Genomic DNA, 10,074 nt, shown 5'->3' on the forward strand with positions numbered 1-10,074 from the left:
GACCACCGCTGTGGTGGTGAGACGGCACTTCGCACATTCGACTCCTGTGACCGTCACGACAACCCAGCCCACGCATCCACATTCGTTGTGCACTCACGTTGTTAGCCATTCTGTCAAACTTGCACTGGCCTGACTTCATGGAGTTTGCCTTGCACTGATGGGGTTTTATCTTCTGGTGAATCTCCCTCTACCAGCCACACTCAGACTCTTCCACCGGGCGTTCTTTGTAAAATCTGCCTCTTCGGCCTCCAAACACCAGAAGGAGCACCCAGGATCTCCCCTGGAGGTGTGGGGGGACCCTGCTGTCACTCCAGCTCTTCTGTTGCTCTCTACAAAACACTCAGGGGGCAAACCACGACCCCCGGGGTCGGAAAAAATAAGAGAAAACTAGGTTGTGACCTGAAAATTACATGAAACTCAAACTTCAGTGGCCACACATAGTCTGAGTGGGACACAGAGGCCCTCACAAATGTGCTGCTTGTGACTGCTTTTGTGCTACAAAGGCAGAGGTGAGTAGTTGTGGCCAAGACCAGATGGCCCCTCAGAGTCTAAAATATTTACTGTCTGCCCTTCACAGAAGGTCTGCTGACCCCATGCTCAGGGAAGGAACGCCTGCCAGGCTGCCGAGGGGCATGAGTGGACAAAGGAAGGGGCAGCCCCACTCTGTTTCCGTCTGTTGCCCACGAGTTGCAGGGGCCCAGTCCCAGCACAGCTACGCTTCTCAGTGGACAAACACCACCATTCTCTGATTCAACACTCAAGTTTCAGCTGATTGTCAGGACATGTGACCCTTCCTGATTCTGCTCAGGAACAGCTTTGCTGTGTGTGCGCTCTGAGGCTGGGCAGTCGACGGTCTTAGTCTCAGATCGAGGGGATGGCCACCCAGTGCCTCCATCTGGGGGTGCATTGCTTTCTACTCATGGTCAAGTGCATGGAAGATGTCTAAAAGCAGTCATTTAAAGTCCTCAGTTATCCTTTTTTCCCTTTCATAGCCTAATATGCTGCATGGGAATTCCCAGACTTGGGGGCTGTGAAGGTCTTGGGTGCACTTTCATGCCGGCATCTGATGGGTAACGATGGCTGCACACGGGGAGCCCGAGCATGGCCCTCACCACCTGCCCCACGTTCACACTGTCCTCACCCAGGACAGAAGCAGCTGCAAACCAGGGCTTGCCCTGGGCTTGGGAGCCTGTTGTGCCCGCAGTGACCAGGGAGTGATCCCACCTTGCCGTTCATGCTGATCCTACCAGATATGGTCCTGCCCTCAGCATAGAGAGGCCATGAGCCTACCAGAGAGACCGGGCTGCAGGATGAGAAACAGGCCCCAGGTAGGGAAGGAGGGGGTGGTGTGGAGGTGCCAATGCAGGGGGGCTGGCCAGGCAGTGGGCAGCGTCCCTGGGCCCCAGGAAAGGGGGGGACAACATATGCAAACATCACCTGGGGTTCTATATTGGCTGTGGCATAGCACAAATCCCTGAGATTTCTGCACATCTGGTTGCTTCATTTGTAAAACGGGAAAATTACTATGAATGTAATTCTCAATTATTCCACAAGGATAACAGTATATTTCATCTTAAAAGGACTTCAAAGCTCTTTATTTTTTAATACAAAATGCAAGTTGACAATGAAATGTTGGCTTTTAAGGCATTTTGGCTGAACTTAGTTTTTTAGTTCTTTGAAGGTGCTCGATAAAAAGTGTGCATGACTGATGTTAAGCTCCATCAGCCCAGACTGGTTCCTCACGCTGAAATACAGTTCAGCTAGCAGTAAGGGTTTTGTCCACTCTGGGCCATGGCTAGATCAGAGAAGATTGCATCAACTTAAAAAACCTCGTGTAGTCTTAATGACACCAAACCTAACTTTCTACATCGGTCCTTTGTGAAGACCTGGAGTGACCAAGGGCACACGCAGACGAGCTTGGGGCACGCTTGGCCAACGGATGCCTGTGTGTCTCTGCACCCATATTTAAGGCTCTTTTGGAGAACGACTGATAAGCATTGTTTCTTGCTGAATTTATCTGGAAAACCTTTTGGCAGGAAAGAGAAGTGCTCCGGAAATATGTCAGCTCAATCAGATGGGTGACTTCTCAAGTAAAAGAGAAAAACTCACCCCGCTTTTCGTTCACACACGGTTCAACTGAACCCAAACAACCACCTTCAAAAGCAGAGCAAGTTCCCTTTGCCTGAATCTAGCTGCTTGGCGGGTGTCTGCCTGGCATCCTGTCTTCAGCCGGCGCACCCGGCCTCCTTGCCCTGCCCCATGTGTGTTTCCAACAGAGAAACAAATAATTCTGGATGATCTCTTGAGGGAAGCCTCAAACTAATTTTTCTAAGTTGTAGATCTGATGACACATTCCACCTGAATCACCAATTACATGCTTTTTACACTTTCAGATTACATTCCAACAAAAATAAAAGAGGGCTAGGTACAAAAACAATGTGGGAATATGACATTGTACATTTGTACTACCAGCTTAAAAATGTTCCCTGAGCGCCTGGTGAGCAGGACCCCCAAGCCACCGCTGTGACTGCAGCTGAGAAGAAAGTCAGGAGTCAGTCTGACTTGGGTTCTTCACAGCAGGAATCTGAGGAAGCGCCCTCGCGGACTGGCAGTGTTTGTCTGCTTGATGGTGCCTTGAAGGTAGCTGGTACCCAGGTCCTAATTTCGTTTTAACCATTCAGGTAAGAAGCCCCAGGTGACGGTGTCAATGTAACCACAGAAACACTTTTAAATTACACACAATTCCTGTGCCTTTCCTAAAGGACCTCGTGATTTAGACTTGATAAACAAATAGCAAGCAATAGGATATATTGGAGTATACGAGGAAGCCATTGGTGGAAAGCTAATTCGGCCTGATCTTATTTTTCCAAAAGGACCTGATGTGGCTGTTGAGCACACACTGTGTATCTGCTTTAAGCATTTGCTGTGTCCCAAAGACAAGAACAAATGGCCTTAAGATAAAGATGCAACTTCTCCCACATTGGCATCTCCTTAAGGATAAGCATCTTTCCCTAGGCCAGGAATTGATTGCTGTGCTCACCTGTGACCACCCAGCTCCAAACAACAGACCTGCTCCCTGCTGTGTCCATCGAAACAGCAGACTTGCTACCTGTTGTGTGAATAGCTGTGCTGTGCAGGCTAGGCAATCTCGTGACTGTTGTAAAAGGGACATTTCTATCATATGTGATGTACGTTACGTATTCCAAGATGGTATGTAACCACTCTGTACACCCCACTTCTTTGGTGCCCTTCCTTCCTTGGGGAAGGAAGGCCCCAGGCTATATGGTCCTTAGATCTGGCTCATAATGAACTCACCTCAATTTTGATTTATAGATTGCTTATGGATTATTTGTGTCAACAGACTTAATCTTTAGTTTGAGTGGGACAGATGATGACTGCTGACAGTGGGCTGAGGTTGTTTGGTAGTCGGTGTTGACTGGAGTGAGGTTGTCTGGGAATCAGTGCTGGGCCTGGGTTGAAGCACCTTGTTTTCCCAGAAGGAGGTTGGAGCGAAGGCTTCGAGTTTGCAGAAGTTCTGCTGGGAAAGCTCTACAGGAACATCTCCTGAGGCTGTACTGGAGTGCAGGAATGGAGAAGTAAATGGCGGTGTGGTTAAGCACAATTTAAGGTATTTTATGGGAAAATGCAAACTCAATATACATAATAAGAGCAACAAAATAGTTATTCTAATAAGAAACCTGTGATGTAAGTACTTGGAGTACTAAATAGTGCATCTCATGGCCTCCCTGCCCGGGAAAGTCACCACTGAGCTGGTCCACCAAGTACAATGGCCCCAGGCAAAGGCAGGCCTGGCGTGTTTGGCTGTACAAGATGTGAACGGCCTGTGAAGTCGTTTTCAACATGGAGGCTGAGAGAGGGACAGAGAAAGAAATGCTAAACAAAACTGTTGGGATCTTGAGTCTAAAGGTGAAGCTGGAGCCAGGAGCCCAAAACCATACTTAGAATGGCAGGCAGCTTACCAACTCTTGGAATTACAAACGGGAAGCCCTTGAAGCAAGGAAAACAAGTGCAGGAGAGAGGAAAGAAGGTGTTGGTACAAACTGGAAGACTGCTGCCCACAGGTGGAGCTCCCACTGGTGGCCAGGCTCAGTTCGGGAGCTGGGACCCGGCTGGGCCCTGATGAGTGGGCTGGTGTGTGAGGACAGAGGGTGTGTCCATGTCTGCTGGGTGGGCCCCCGCTGGCTCCACGTGGCAGTTCTGCTAGTAGCTCACTGGGTGTTGTGTAGCCAGCACGCCTGCACAGCCTGGCTCTGGGAGGGAGGTCAGCAGATGCTCGGTCTATGGGTGTTCCCCATCCACAGGGGGGACCACGCCTACTGTTTAGAACACAGTCTCCAGGAAGCAGTGATACCCCAAGTCATAGGCTGGTGACCCTGTCCAGGATTTCCCAGACAATTTGGGTTTTCACTTGAGGTCTGGGCATTACCTTTCTTTTCCCCCTCAAAGTATTCGAATTCGGACAATAGATGATACCACCACTCTACTTATAAGATGTGGGTTTCCTCGAGCCCATAGGTTCTCAGCTCAGGTAACCACAGGTTTATTACCCTGAATTTTTTGACTTCTCTCCCCGCTGGCCTCTTTCGAGTGGAGGGTGGGAGGTGAGTGAAAGTAGAGGTGAGTGAGGGTGTTTTTTTTTTGCAGTTTCCAGTTAAACTGTTTAAACCAAATCAGGATATTTTAAACATGCACTTAATCAAGACCGTATTGGAGTGCTGTCACTGCTGGGGACACCCATCGGTCCCGTGGGCTCAGGAAGTTCTGATGACACACTAGGAAATTATTTGACCTCTGTGCCCTTTCAGGTCAGTGTTTCAACTGCAGAAGGCATGACCGGGTTTGCTGAATTCTCACAAGGACAGGCAGGAATTCTGCAAATAATGGCAGTAAATCTAGAGTGAGGGTGGGAACGCAGTGCAGAGGTGTGTGTCCATGAGCAATCTGCAGGGATTTAAAAACAATGGCCTGCATACAGGGAAAACCGGGACCAGATGTGTGGGGTTGGAACGTGCAGCCGGGTCCTCTGGCAGCGCTGTGCGAAGCCCCTCTCCTCCCGGGTGGGGTCGCTGTTCTCCTCCCTCACTTGCTATGTTTTACTGACAGTGTTTGAATTCAAGATGCAAAACAACACTTAGGGAGCACTTACTGTGTGCTAGACACCATTCCGAGCACTTTGTAATGCTCTCATCCTCCCATTCCACTGATGGTGAGGTTGAGGGGTTGCCTGGCTGCCCACTCAGTGAGAAGCCAGAACTGAACCCAGGCCACTGGGCCACACAGCCTGCACCCCACCATGGAGCCCACTGCCTCCGCGCCACGCTGCCCGACATCTCCCTCCAGCCAGGGACAGAGCCCAGGGCTCTCAGCAGCTCATCCAAGGCCTTCACTCTCCAGAGGAAGCCAGGCGGGAGGACACTCACCTGAAGGCCCGCAGCTACCTCCAGGTCGAAGCCTTTCTACCACACCAGGCTCCTCCCTGGACAATGAAGGGAGGCCATCCTTCTCCTGGCAGCCCTTTCCACTCACCTAAAATGCAGGCATCTCTTCTCTTCTGCTCTGGGCACCATCGTCCCCACCCCAGAACACCACCCCAGGCACATTCACTATGCCCAGCGGGTCTTGTCAGCGTCTCTCTAGAACTGTCCTGGATCTGCTTTGACTACATCACCCTCAGACAGATAAAGTTTCCCGGAATCGGCTGGAACCTGGCTGTTGCAATCCCACGGGGCAGGCCCTGACCTGTGTGGCCCACGAAAGGCTGGGACTAGGCAGGGTGTGTGTGTGAGCGTGTGTGTGTGAAAGTGGGATTTAGAAGGGTGGGGTGGGGCTTGCCACTATGTGACAAGTGTTTGGGAAGTCCCTACTGTGTGCCATGATGCACTATTCCAGGGAGCAGAGAAGCAAGGGGAAGGAAACAAAGCTGGTGCTGCCTGGGGAGATGGCACAAGGTGGTGTCAGTTCAGACCCTCCTATGGAGACCCTCCTAGGAAGAGACTCAGCAGGACAGGGCTGGGGGCTGCAGGCAGGACGACCAGGGAGCTTTTGGAGGGTGACGCCTGCCAGGGTTGGGGGTCCCCAAGTCGGGGAGCTGCAGGTGGGTGCGGCTTCTCCAGGGGAGGTCACATACTTGTTACCTGGCTGACTTGAATGAGTCTAGCGCAGAACTTCAAATTCATACACATCCAAAACTGTTGTTGGCATTAGATTTAATCCCCATCCTAGGTCTCAGAAACATAAGTATTAGTAAAGTCACGTAAAAGAAATTCACCACTAAGTATTTTTTGCATGGCCTGGTTTTCTCACTGTTGGTGAGAATTCTGAAGGGTCAGACACTTGTCTGAAAGCATCTGAAAGCTCTGTCTGTGAGAATTCGGGCCCAGGTGTGGACTGAGACACCTGCAAAGGTGTCCTGATGTCAGGACAGAGGCAGCTTTCAACTTAGGGACATCCTGCCAAACGATGAACTAGGCTTCCTTTCAAGAAGCATCTACGTGTCCATTTTCAAATGGGCCCTTCATGGTGCTCCAGGAGGTAGGTGGGACATGCATCGTTCCTATAAACCAGGAACAGGTTGAAGCTCAGAGAAGCCAAACTACTACCCGAAGGCTCACAGCCGATAGAGGGTGGATGTGGGTGTGCATCCAGTCTCCAAGCCCCCAGGCCTGTTCTCTGGGCAACGGGTCAGCGTCCGGAGCCTCTTCCCCACTCCACGGGCACCTGCCCTCCTGGGCCCCCCTTGTAGGGTAAATGGTAACTGCGGGATGCCTTCTGCTCATGGGACCCCGGATTCCCAAGGTGCCCCAGGATCAACATGTGCAGGACGGGTCTCACACCACTCAGCCTGTCCCTCCATCCCCCACCTCCCTCACCCCAGCCTCCTCCTCTTCACTCCCCACCCCCTCGAAAGTGTGCTGGGCTCTTGGGTCAGACCAGCAGTCATCCTGGGCTCCTTCTCAGCTGGACAAGTGGGCACTGGCTTGTACACAGCTGCTTAGGGCCAGGTCCTGCCAGGGGCGGAGGAATGAAGGTGCGGAAGCCAAAGTCCCTGCCCCAGGGAGCTGCCCACAAAGAGCGGGGCACAGAAGCCTAGCTGATAGGGAGGGGCGTGGACACTGAGCAGAGGCACCACCTGAGGGGAAAACCACAGCTGCTGCTCAGCGGGAGACGGGCGGCAAGTGTGGCAGCCCCACTTCTCATCATCTGCAGGTGGGAGCCGGCAGGCTCTGAGTGACTGCACTTCTGTTCCAGCACAGAGAGAGGACATGTCAGTTGTGTCTGGAAGGATGGACGTGGTGGCATGTGACCTGGGCTTGAATGATTCTCTTAAACAACACGGAGATCTGGAATTATGGGGTCTCTGGCATTTGGCTGGATGATACAACCTGTAAACACACATCTCAAAGGGCCTTGGGGCAAATTCAGGGCTGACTTGACTTCCTTAGCCTGGCTGTACAAGCAGTAACCAGGTGAGACCACCAGCTGGCTTGAGATCTAACAATGCCGCAGACACAGAGGGAGGTCGCATTTCACAAAGGCAATTTCAGACTAGACCCGCTCAGGTCCCTCCACTGGGATGGAATGACAAGGACTGTCCTGCTAACCATAGGTTACCTGGCACCCAGGTGCAAGAGCCACCGGGAAGGTCAGGGCCTGGTCTCTGCAGCCCTCCGGGACAGTCCACTTGTGTCCCAACCCAGGCCGCCCTTGCACATTTGCAGACTAGGCCCCTCACAGGGTGATTAAAACAGGGTGTGGCCTCAGCAGCTGAAGTGGGTTCACTGTCTTGGTGGCAGCCACCAGGCACTGCGAATACAGATATGGTTTCCTCATGAAGGGAACCGACCTGCTGCCAAGCAGCTCAGAATTGGAACGTGTGTCACTGAGAGCAGACAGTGACCTCGAAAGTCCCCTGGCCCGGATCCTGCGGATCTGAGGCAGAGTCAGGGAAACTGGAGCCAAACCTCACCTCTGTCCACTTCAAAATCTCTTCATGTGGAGCTGAGAAGCCTGCCTAACACGCAGCTGGCTCAACACAGCCATTTCGTGAGCTGATAATTATGCACAGTTTCAACTACTTCTAACCGAATATTTTAATTATATGTCTTAATTCTTAATTACACACCTGAAAGTACCAACTAAACCTTTTAAGTAAAAATGCTGTTGGGTAACAGGAGCAGAGAGTAATTACTGTACCAAACGTTCTTTAATCTCCTTCCCCAGGGAAAGGGAAAGACAAACCCAGCACAAATTGACATTCACATGAAGAAATATGGGACAGACTCCATCACACTTTTCCAAACCTGAAATGACTGTCTTGTTTTACCAGGCAATGTTCATTATTTAAATCAACTGACATTCCAACATAAAAGTCAATCCTGGTATCTTTTAGGTAAAAATTCTTTGTGTTCCAGCACCATACTCATGGGCCTGTCCCACCAATTTTGAGCTAATGAATAAATCAGGTGCGTTCTCGTTGTTGGCAACAATTTCACAGGCGTGCTTTTGTCCTCCGCCCCCTCCCCCTGCACTCCCTTCACATCCGAGGAATGCAAATCTGCCTTGAAAAGCAGCATATTTTTCTTATATTCATGAGGCTAAAGGAAAAGTTTGCTAAACTGGTCTCCAAGTGACGGAAAAGTCAGGGCTTCCTCTCCCTCCCGCAGCAGCCGCCCGGGACCCCCTGCCCCGCCACCTGCGGGTCCCCTGCCTTGGCGCCCGTGCCGTCCGCGGTGCTGAGAGCCCTGCTGGCGCCGCCTTTGTCCCGACCTCGGAGGAAACCGCCCCGAGGCCGCTGTCCGTGCGCGACGCCCTCCCAGCCTCCGGCCTGCAGAGCCAGGGCTGGGGTGGGCCCTCCCCGGGCTCCGGGGCGGGGATGGAGGGCGGCGGGGCGTGGGGGGGATGGAGAGGCTCCCCTCCCTGAGGCTTGGGGACGGGGATGGAGGGGTCTCCCCTCCGGGAGGCGCAGGGGCGCAGGTGCCTCCGGCCGCGCTCTCACCTGGGCGGCGACCGTGGGGCGGGGGCGGAGCGCCGAGCTCCTCCTTCGCGGGGCGGCGGGGCATTTGCTCTCATTTTTGTTCTCAGGAAGCCTCAGGAACCTGCCGTTCTGTTCTCAGACCGGTAGCTGCGGCGCTGCACCTGATTTCCGCCGGTGTAGACTATGGGACCCTGACGTCCCCCGGTGTAGACAGATTCACATCTCATTTTCACCGGTGTAGACAGGTCCCCGATTTCAGCTAGTATAGACAGACTGGTGAAGACAGTTGGACCCTGATTTCCACTGGTGTAGACGGACCAGCCTCTTCTTCCTCTCCAAGTGAGCACAATGGCTGACGGGATGCTCTCTGCCCAATAAATAGGAACTGCTGAGTCCTCAGGGCCTTGTCTGAGCAGCAGGGGTTGAGCAAGAGAGGCCCACTTTCCCCTCCGTGAGGGGTCAGGCACCCAGGAGTTGAACAGGCTCTGGCCGGGTTTATGCAGAATCCCCCAAAACAAAGTATCCTGCACCCCAGTCAAGAACGACGTCCCTGTAGCCAGGCAGTCGGAGGGTTCTTGCTGGTGGAGGGCCTGAGCGCCTGCTTTGTGCTGGGAATGCAGCTGGGGTCTCAGAAGAACCTGCCCTATCCAGGGGGGGTCTCCCAGCAGAGCCCCATCTGGGGAGTTTCAAAGAAGAACCCGCCGAGCCTTCAGGTCTGTCAAGCCAAGCTGCGTCCTGTCTAGAAACCTGGACACTGGCTCATCCCACCCACCGCGGGACAGACGTGCGCCTTTGGGGTGATGTGCAGTGTGCAGTGATGCAGAGAAACGAAGTGTTAGAGCTGAAATGCTCTTGACCATAGGTTACAGAGTGAATGAAGGTGAGGGGTGGCAGGGATGAGTTCTGCCTCCTGACTCAGCACAAGGCCTCTTTGAATTCCTCTGGTTGTTTTCTCTGGTTGGACCCTCCAGCCCCACCCATCTCAGTGATGGGGCTGAGGTGTTGCTCGGTGTCTGTGGCTCCTGAGGCCCCCACGCACCCTTGCCTCGTCCTCCTCTCACCTGCCCTCCCCATGGGAG

This window comes from Equus przewalskii, chromosome 20 (assembly GCF_037783145.1).
Source record: "Equus przewalskii isolate Varuska chromosome 20, EquPr2, whole genome shotgun sequence".
Lineage (NCBI taxonomy): Eukaryota > Metazoa > Chordata > Mammalia > Perissodactyla > Equidae > Equus > Equus przewalskii.